The sequence below is a fragment of the Solanum lycopersicum genome, chromosome 12 (assembly GCF_036512215.1).
Source record: "Solanum lycopersicum chromosome 12, SLM_r2.1".
NCBI classification, from domain to species: Eukaryota; Viridiplantae; Streptophyta; class Magnoliopsida; order Solanales; family Solanaceae; genus Solanum; species Solanum lycopersicum.
Genome location: NC_090811.1, coordinates 16,317,049 through 16,328,500, shown reverse-complemented (window position 1 = coordinate 16,328,500; position 11,452 = coordinate 16,317,049).

The following is an 11,452-nucleotide window of genomic DNA, read 5'->3' as shown; positions in this document are numbered from 1 at the left end:
AAGACTCATAATGAGCTTGCTGGATTAGAATTGTTGTTGTTGCTGCCATAAGAAGAAAAAATAGTATCACTGTTGGAAGGAAAGGAAGGGTCAGAACCTATTGATTGAAAAACCGCAATGTGTTTTCCTTCTGATTGAACCGGAATATGAACTACTAAATCATCTTTTTCGCTACTCTACTCCTAGATTGCTTCTTTGTTAAATATAACATTTCTGCTGATTATTATTTTGCCATCTGGTAGGATAATATGTGCTTTGGATTGAGGACTATAATCTGAAAATGCATTTCTTTAATTTTTCATCTAGTTTAGAGTGTAGATTAACTAATTGCAATAGAATTTCGCTTAATGGGTAATAATTAATTGCTTAAAGTCGTTGAATATCAATGGGTAAGATGAATAGTAACTATAACAACCATTTTCAATTAGTTATTATGTTTCACACAAGTTCTTTCGAACCTCAACACGCCTACGATGCGAAGCAGTCCAATTCCCTGAATTGACCCAATTTATCACGCTGGGTTGTAAAGACAAGAGTTGATACAACTATCAATTATATACCACCCTAAGCATCTTTCACAAGAAAACTTAGAGAGCTAAAGCTAGTGAAGGTATTAAAAACTTGTTTACGCTAAATAACACAAGCACAGGGAAATCAAAGTCTGCTCCTAAAACAAAAAAGACAAGAGAGAACAGAATTGAAGCAGAAGAACAATTTTATTAATGCTTCATATTAATATATAAAAGCCTACAATGAAAAGTAAAAATAATAACACACGATCTAGGAGTCAATAAACAACTCCTAAATGATAGGAAAGCATGACTAACAACTAATTGACTAAGTCCTACTTAAAAACATAGGCAGTAAAATTAAATTCACTGCAGTTCAAACGCAGATTCCTAACACTCTTCCTTGCTTTGGATACTACAAACTCCAATTTTCTACCTAAGAAGCTCGAACTTGTTGATCGATAAAGGCTTAGTAAATAGATCTGCTAGCTGGTTTGCAGACTTGCAGTAGACTAGAGTCACTTCTCCCCTTTGTTGCACTTCTCTCAGGAAATAGAACTTGATGTTGAAATGCTTGGTCTTTTTGTGAAACAACAGATTGTTTGAGATTGCAATAGCTGTCTGGTTGTCGACAAGAATGATATAGTATTTTCCTTCTGTTCCAAATCATAAATGATCTTTCTAAGCCACAAGACTTGGTTTACTACTCCTGTTGCTGCTATGCATTCAGCTTCTGCAGTTGATTCTGCAACAACTTCCTATTTCTTAGATGACCAGGAGAATATTCCTGAACCTAGGTTGAAACAATGGTCAGAGGTACTTCTCATATCATCTACGGATCCAACCCAATCACTATTTGAGAATCCAAGTAACTTGAAGCTTGGACACTTCTCAAACTTTACATCATAGTCAATAGTACCTTTTATATATCTTAATATTCTTTTTGCTGCTTTTAAATGCATTTCACTTGGACACTACATAAAACCAGATAAGTGACTTACAACAAGTAAAATATCAGGCCTTGTTACAATGAGATACATTAAGCATCAAATCAAGCTTTTATAATTACCTTCATCAACTTTGTCTGCTCCATAATCTTTACAGAGCTTCTCTTTTTTATTCATCGGCGTGCTCATGACTTGCTTTTCTCCATTTGAAATTTCTTCAGAATTTCCTTTGCGTATTTCTTCTGGCTAGTGAACACTTCACTTTTGTTTTGCTTGATCTTCATTTCAAGAAAATAGATCAAAAGACCAAAATTTTTCATTTCAAAAACTTGCATAATTTCTTCTTTAAACTCCTCAACTAGCTCTGTATTATTTCCTGTTACCAGAATATCGTCAACACAAAGTGACATAATAAGGATATGTTTTACGTACAGAGTCGATTCAGATAAGATTTTTTCAAACCAAAGCTTAACAGATGATCATCTATCCTACTATACGAAGATCTTGCTGCTAGCTTTAGGCCATACAAAGCTTTTTTAGTAGATAAACTTTGTCTTCATCAACATGTTTCAAAAATCCTGATGGTGGTTTACATATATTTTCTCCTCCAGTATGCCATTTAAGAAAGTTGATTTGACTTCAAGTTGGAACACTTTCCATTCAATTCGTGTTGTTATTACGAGTAGCAATCGGATTGTGTCTAATCTTGCAACAGGAGAAAAAGTGTTAGAGTAATCAACGCCATAAATTTGTGTGTAGCCTTTAATTACAAGCCTTGCCTTGTATTTGTTGATGGAACTATCTGCATTTAACTTTATTCTGAAGATCCATCTCACACCAATGACCTTTCTATCTTCAGGTTTGTTGACCAACACCAAAGTTATATTTTTCTGAATCATGGAGAACTCCTCCTCCATTGCTTTCTTCCATTTTGGGTCTTGCAAAGCTTCTAGGGGCCCAGCAGGTTCATAGATGGTGACATTACACCTCTGGTAGATATTTGACAATAATATTCTCCCCTTGACAAGATGATCATCTTCTAGTTCTTGATGTTAGTGTTGTGCTTTTTGCTCTTCAGGAGGGATGATGTTTGCTTCTACAGAGTTTCTTCCTGATTTCTGAGGGAGTTCTTCCAGTCCCATTGTTCATTCTCACTAAAATTAACATCTCTTGTAATTGTCATCTTTCCTGTTTGAGGATAACAGAACTTATAGGCTTTAGAAACTCCACTATAACCCACATGGATGCCTATGATTTCCTTCTTGTCAAGTTTGTTACATTTAACCTGAGGAACATGAACAAAACAGACACAACCAAACACTATAATAAAACTTAGTGAAGGCTTATACCTGTTCGAAGCTTCAAATGGTGTTTTTCCTTCAAAGCTTCCGTTGGAAGTCGCTTATGCATAGAAACTGCAGTATTTGGTGCCTCTTCCCAAAATATCTTGGGCAACTCCTTCTCATGCAACATACATCTGACCATCTCTATTATCCATCTATTTCTTCTTTCACTAACACCATTTTGTTCTGGTATGTATAGTGTTGTAAGCTGATGCACAATGTTGGACTCCTTATAGAATGAATCACATTTCGTTGAAGTGTACTCCTTCCATTATCAGACCTCAAAGCTTGAATCTTACAATTACTTTGATTTTCCACCAATTTCTTGAATTTCCAGAATACACTTGCAACTTCTGACTTGAATTTCAAGAAAAAAAATCCAACACATTCTTGTAAAATAGTCAATGAAAAGAACGTAATAGATGCTACCTTGTAGTGATGGATTTTTTTGAGGCCTTATGACATCAGTGTGAACTAGTTGTAGCTTTTGTGAGGCTCTCCAGGTTGATTTTGGAAATGGCTTTCTGTGTTGCTTACCAAATTGGCAAGCATGACACTCATTATAATTTGCTTCTAGATTAGGTAAACTCTCCACCATCTTCAACTTTTGCATCTTGACAATCCCTTGATAATGATAGTGCCTGAGTCTCTGAAGCCATAACTCAGTGACATTTCCTTTTGCTAAATATAACATTTGCTCTTTCTCAAATGGATCTAATGAGAAACTTTTTCCTCTCAATTTGACTTTAAACAAGTCCTGCCCTGAGGGATCCTTGATCAAGCAATATTTCTCTTCAAAATAAAGTTTTAAACCTTGTTTTAACAATTGAACAACACTTAGAAAGTTTCGTTCTAAGTCTGGTACATAAAGAACATCTCTTATTGTTTTTGTACTTGCTTGTGTCTTAACTACAATAGTTCCCATTCCTTTTACTGGAATGCGACCACCATGGACTATTCAAAAGTTTGCAACTCGAGTAGGCTTCAATTCTTTGAAGGGTTCTCTACAATGAGTCATATGTTTTGTGCATCCGCTGTAAATCAACCAAGACTCGCTAGAAACATTGCTTGCAAAGCATGATGCAACAAATAGTTGATCCTCCTCCTATTCATTTACAACTTAAGCATCAACATCCTGCTGCTGAGTTTTGTTCTTAAAAATGATTGCTTCATGACCAAACTGATGCACTTACTTCACTTAGCTTCAGGCCTACTCCAACACTTGAAACGTGCGTGTCAGATCTTGCTGCAATGCTTACAATTATGATGGTAATTTACTTTGAAGCTACCTGTTTTGTTTTTGTTGTTATGTGCTGCACTTTCTCCATCTATTGGTTTGTATTTCTTGTTCTCTTTTTCTTAATCGTCCATCACCTTGATGCTTGATAGGTAAAGCTCCTTCAACAACTCTTTCTTGTCTCATAACACGTCGTTAATCTTGTGCTTAAAAGGCACTTAAGAGATCTATTAGTGTTATACTAGACAGGTCCTTAGTATTTTCTTAGGTTGTAATGGTCACCTCAAATCTTTCAGGTACCATTACAAGGATTTTCTCAACGATCCTTCAATAGTTAAAAGTGGAACCCAACAATCTTACATGATTGCCAATGTTAAGAAGTCGCTCGGTGTATTCCTTTATGGTTTCACTGTCCTTCATCTTTTGCATATCAAAATCACGTACTAAATTCAACACTTGCATTTCTCTCATATCCTTCATAATAAGCCTTAAGATAATCACGTACCTCTTTTGCCACTTTAGAGACATGATATGAGTGAAGACATTATATGAAACTGCATCAAATAAACATGCCTTTGCCTTTGATTTCCTAATTTTCCTTTCTTGTTGATTTTTTATTTGCGCCATCGTTGAATTGTTTGAAAAGGGAGCAATGGTGTATTATCTTCTAAAGCCTCCCAAAGATCCAAATCTTCCAGATATGCTTGCATTTTAACAGTCCAGATTCGATAACTTTCTCCACCAAAAGTTTGTGGTGTCATTGAAGAAAAACTTGCTTCTCTGTTCATGGTATTCACGAAATCTGATTGGCGCCCACACACACAGTTCCCTTAAGAAACAAAGCTCTTGAGACTAATTTTAGTTTTTAAAAACCTGTTTAAGCTAAGTAACACAGGGAAATCAAAGTTTGCACCTAAAACACAAAAGACGAGAGAGAATAGAATTGAAGCAACATAAGAGAAATTTTATTGATGCTTTAGTTTAGCTATATAAAAGCCTAGAATGAATGTAAAAATAATAACACACGATTAACAGTCACTAAACAAATCCTAAATAATAGAAAAGCATGACTAACAACTAATTGACTAAGTCTTACTTAAATATAGTCATAAAAATTAAATTTATTGCAGTTCAAAATCATATTCCTAATAGCTAGAATTGAATTTGCAACTTCAATTCATATGACTGAAACCATTTCCAAACAAATTTAAACCTAGAAATTAACAATACCCACAATATAATTTGTGTATTTGATTGCATAATCACACGCCTAAGGTAATGGGATCTCCCCAAGCATAACAAAATGTTAGTGAGAGTAACCAAAAAACTGTTCCATCAAGACACCTGTAACACCTCTAAAATGAATTACGTGAAGCTAGAACCTAACATATGTTTCATGAGGTTATAAAGTCGTAAAATTTTTAATAATAGTGTTAGAATTCAGTTTGAGGAGTTTGGAAGTGAAACGTCCAAAATGTATGGAAACTAGTTGAAGTTGAACTAGTTTGTCTTAACGTTTTGTAGTGGAGTTTTGGGGTATGATTTTGAGGGTGAAATTGAGTATCAATGATTTCTGTGCATATCTTGACATGTAAAGGGTTGAAACGTTCGATAATGATGCCTCGAGGACCAGCCTAAGGGTCCCCAAGGAGGACCCAAACATGGGCCTAGAGAGCAGCCGAGGCAGCCCAGATTTGGGTGTGGCTGCGCATTTTGCCAGATACAATTAAAAGGGAAAAAGTTTTCACTGCGACACGTGGCCATAATGAACCATTCTATCTTAAAATTTTGCAAAACCAAGAATCAGAGGTGACCCCGCAACGCGCAGTAACCTCCCAGATTTATTCGCATCATTTCTAAGTCAAATTAGGATTGGTTAAAATGTCTATTAAGTGTAGGTGTATTTTCGGTCATTTGGGGATGAATTATTGACAATTATTGAGTCTTTTTAATCCCTTGAACTTACCAATCAAAGATAAACCCTCAACTCAAAACAAAACCTCTCCATTCCTTTTATCCAAAAATCTCCATTGATGAAACTTTGAAGCTCCAAGGAAGAAGACTGATTTTCCAAGTTTTTCTCCATAAATTTAGTGTGGTGTCTCATACTTGGATTCTCTTCCATTAAAGAAGTCAATTTCAGAGGTTTTCAAAGATGATAAAAAACCATGAAATCTTCTATTTCAACATTTAGTTAGTGGTTCTTGCATAAAATGTTTTGAATTAATGAGTTATGATTAAATTGATGTTAGTTTGATGGTTTTAGACTAAAAACTCCATGAACCCATGCAAAATCATGAAATCCTTATTTTGACTATTTTATGGGTGATGTGATCATATTTCTATGGTATTTAATTCTTGTGTAGTTTACATTGGGCTATTGAATTATGTAAGAAGCATGTTAGAATTGTATATAGGCTATCCTAATTTGATGAATTTCATATTATATCATCTTAGATCATTATTGATTTGAATTGGTGATTATGACTATTGATAAGAGCCTTTGTGGATTGAATTGGCTATGGATTGGAGTTGTTGATGTTGAAATGGTGGTATGTTTACCTAACCACTTCTATATTGTGTTTTATAGGTGTTTTAGTTGTGATGTTTGGTATGGTCCACTTATGGTGGCGGTGCTTATGTGATATATTTTTGAAGAGTGTGGTCTCGTCGGCATTACTTTATATATTATGGTATTATCATGTTATAACTTGTACATGTAATCACTGTGAAGGTCTATATGGATTATGTGTGTACGTGAAGTCAAATCATGTGTCATCCTAGTTGATGATATGTGTGTATAGTAGGCTGTGGTGATGCCTTAATGTGTGTTGCTTGATTTTGATGTATGAATATTCCTAGTTGACTATATGAAATTATGAAGGGTTATTTTTGATGCTTCTATAGAGATGTGTAGGGTGAATTGTAGTATACTTCGTTAAACCTATATTCTACTTGAATAATATTGTACATGTGATAAGAAGATGATATGTGTGTCTTGTTATGATAGAACTATGTCCCTCTACTTGTTATGAATAATGTGCATATGATTCTTGACCAACTAGGCTAAATCACCTTTGTCATTAATGTGTATGTTTGATTGAAATATGACTTAAAACATAGTTAAGAGGGTCATTTATGTAGAACCTTCAACCTAGATAGAAGGTTATGATATCTTGAAGTTGAAAGCCGTAATGGTATCCTTCTTGTGTGAATGATGGAATTAGGGGTTGGTTTGATGGAACGACATGAAATCATCATTAGGAAAGTCATGACGCTATCCTATTTGGCCATTGTGTGGAAGCCCTAGTGGATCCCTTTAGTAAGGTGTATTGTGATTTGGTTATGACTTCTATATGGTACCTCTTCATATTCCCTTGTGATTGAAATACTAAATGAGAACAAAGGCTAGAACCGAGTGAGTATGCATGTGGAGTAGATCAAATTAAGATTATATTAGAGTACAAAGAAACCCTTGATTTTATTTAACCTGACCAACATGAGATATGTCCTAGTTCTACCATTGGCAAGTAGAACACCTTCTATCAGAGTAGGGTTTGTCTCTGTATTCCATGCTTAGCTAGTATCGTCTATCCGGTTTTTGCCTATTCTTATCATGTGAGATATATTCTCATATTTGATAGGTTCTACAAAGTTTAGGTAGTGGAATGGGACACTATCTAGACATTGCACGAGTAGGCTTTGAAGATGCTAGCGTGTAGGTTCCCTATGTCTTCTCCAAGACCATTATGTGAATGTCCTTAATTTTTGAACGTCTCTTAAATGGACTACTGAACATAAAGACTAAGTTAAATTCATGTAATTGGAAAAGTACTTGTGTGGATTAGCTTTAAGGATTGCTTAGGTAAGCTTGAAGAGGGTGTATGGGCGGTCTCTTCTTACTTTACTAAGGTGAGTCTTAGAGTACTTTTGGTAGGGTTTTACTTGAATATAATGAATAATCTTGTCTTCGGAATCCTTGAGGATCTCATAGGTGTATGTGAAGGGGTTGTAAGGGCAGCCACTTCATATTTCACTCAAGTGAGCCTTAAGAGGACCTTTGGTTGGAGAGTCTCATGTTTATGCGTTTAGAAGTGATCTTGATGCTATATTGCGGAATTTGACTTATATGTGTCTATGTTGACTTGTATGAACTCTTATACTTGTCTTATGAGGTTTTTCTAAAAAAGAGCATGTTTTATACAAATGTCCTTATAGCACGGTTTTAATTGCATGTTGCCATACTTAGTGCATTCTAATGTAGTAATTTGACATACTTTATCTTATCTCTAAAGGTGTAGGTAGCAATTAATAGGAGTCTTTGAAGTGAAGCTTAGATAGTAGCATTCATTCAAGCAAAGTTGGGGTATGTCCTCAATAGATTCGAGGACATCACTATGTTTAGTTTTCTTGTTAAAGACATTATAGTAGACTTAGATATTTCTATTTTTTGATGTATGTGCCATGTCCCAATATATTCGTGTGTCTAAGATGGAGACTTGGAGACTTAGTATTTCCTATGATTCTATGGAAGATATTTTAAATTACTATTCTTTCATGTGAAAATATTTAATTCCATAGTACTTTTCGTACATGTATGAGATGAATGACGTCAAAGGGATTGTACAAAACTTCCGAGAGGTCAAGTATGCCGTGTTACGATCTGAGGGAATGCCATAGCTTCTAGGGTGTGCTCTCAGTTTTGTGACAAGTTATATCATAGCATAGTTAATGAAGTAGTCTTTAGGAACCCGAAGTCTCATTAAATCTATGCCTTGTAGTGTTTTGTCCATCGGTGTGAGTCGCGACACATCTATGAACGAGAGTCTATAAGGAGATAGAGTTTGACTTTTTTATCAATCTTTTGTCGTGCCAATAGAGTTGAGGTTATAAATGTCTATTCCTAATCTTTTCTCTTATGATTATTGGAGATGACTACAAGAAGAATGGACGCAAAAAGGTTGGAATAGGAAGGAGTGCAAGAGGGAATTCCCCAAGGTGGATTGGATCCACACGGAGTTGAAGATCCCCAAGGTGTTCAAGTTCTTCCCCTTGGTGATCAAGTTCCTATTGGAGGTGAAGTTAATAAGGTTCTGGTGGTTCCCCCTGACATGACTAATGGGGAGATTAAAGAGTCTCTACTTGCTTTGGCCCGATCCATGACTACTCATGTGAATAGGGGTGCTTAGCCTAGGGTGAATGCTATAGAGAGTACCATGACCTTTAGGTTGAGATATTTTGTGATAATGAATCCTCCTATCTTTAGTGGCTCTAAAGTGGGAGAGGACCCCCAAAAGTTTTTTGATGGTGTGTACAAGGTGTTGAGTACTATGGGGGTGACTTTTAGGGAGAAGGAGGAGTCGGGTTCATACCAATTCAGGGAAGTTTCTAAAGTGTGGTACACTCAATGGAAAGATAATAGGTCGGTTGAGTCAGGTCCTATAGAGTGGGAAGAGTTTAAGGAGGATTTCTTAGGAAAGTACTTCCCCCATGAGAGGAAGGAGGTGAAGGTGAAGGTTCAAGAATTCATTAACCTTAGGCAAGGGAACATGAGTGTGGAAGAGTATTCATTGAAATTCACTTTGTTGTCTAGGTATGCTCCATCCTTGGTGTCTATCCTTAGGGATAAGATGAGAAGGTTTGTGACTGGTGTTGCCGAAATTGAGAATGAAGAGTGTCGTATGACCATGATCCACAATGGCATGAATATGTCTAGACTTATGGTGTATGCACAATCCATTGAGGAGTCCAAGCTTAGTATGATTTCAAGGAACTTGAAGAGGGGTACATCCGATGAGTAAAACCAAGCTAGGCTCAAGAAGATGGATCTAAACCAATATGGACCTAGTTCTCGTAAGGTCAAGGTTGAGAGTGGTCACAGTTCTCAAGGTGTTAAGTCTACTTGTGCTAGGTGTGGGGAACAAGCACTTTGAGAAATGCCTAGCCGGTACCGGAGGTTGAGTTGGTTTCCTACTATTACTACTAGAGGAAATGAGTCTAATCAATCTCTTTCAAGTGTTCTGGAAGTTGATGCACCAAAAAGGAATCACTTCTATGCTCTCCAAGCTATGGAAGCAAATTCGGGTGATGATGCCGGTAAGTTATAGTCCCTCTATTTAGCAGTAATGGGTTCCTTTTAAGTGGGGGAGTATGGTGAGTAGTAAAGTTGTGTTTTTTTGTCTCTTCACTTCTATTCAATTCAAGATTGAGATTTAGAATGTTATAGTAGCATGTTACATATTGCATTTCGTGAAGAAGTCTAGTTGAAATTGAATTTCATTGATTCCTTCCATTGTGAATTTCATGAAGTTATGTATATGTGGTAAAATGAGTTTATATGGTTTTATTTTTCATATTGCCATGCCTGCATCATAAATTGCTTAAGAGTTGCATTATTGAATGTTTGAGCTTGATAATGTGTAGAGACGGGGTTCCTCCTATATGAGATGAAGAATGTGAGTCTTATTGCATGATGAGTTGTAGATGTAGTTTCTATCCTTTTTTTTGTGTGTTTTTAGTCTCTTGATGATGTTGAATTGATGTTTTCCCCTATATATGTGTGTATTGTATATGGTGTGGTATGGTTATGAGCTGCTAGTCTTAAGTCTTATCTCTTGAAAGTGTTTAAAATGAAGCAAGAGTCATTCGAGGACGAATGTTGTCCAAGTGGGGAACAATGTAACACCTTTAAAAATATTTAGTTAAATCTAGGACCTAAAATGTGTGTCATGAGATTATAGAGTTTGAAAATGGTTAATAATAGTGTTAGAAGTCAGTTTGAGGAGTTTGGAAGAGTTTGTAAGTGAAACATCCAAAACTTCAGGAAACTAGTCGAAGTTGAACTAGTGTGTCATAGTGATTTGTACTGGAGTTTTGGGGTATGGTTTGAGGGTATAATTGATTATCGATGGTTCCTTTGCATAAAATGACATCTAAAGGGTCGAAACATCTGAAAATGATGCCTTGGGGACCAACCTAAGGGTCCCTAAGGAGGACCCTAACATGGGCCAAGCAAGCTACTCATGCAGCCCAGATTTGGGTGTAGCTACGCGTCGGGCCATCTACACATAAAAGGGAAAAAGTTTTCCCTGTGATGCGGGTCCATCACGAACTATTCTGTCTTAAAATATTCCTGTTTTATAATTAGAGGTGACCCCACGACACGCAGTGACCTCCCAGATTTTGTCGCATCATTTTTAAGTCAAATTTGAATTGGTTAAAATGTCCATTACGTGCAGTGGTATTTTGGATAATTTGGAGATGACTTATTGACGGTTATTGAGTCTTATTAATCTCTTAAACTCACGAATCAAAGCTTAACCCTCAATTCAAAATAAAACTTCTCCATTCCTTCTCTCCAAAGCTAAACCCTCAATTCAAAACAAAACTTCTCCATTCCTTCTCTCCAAAAATCTC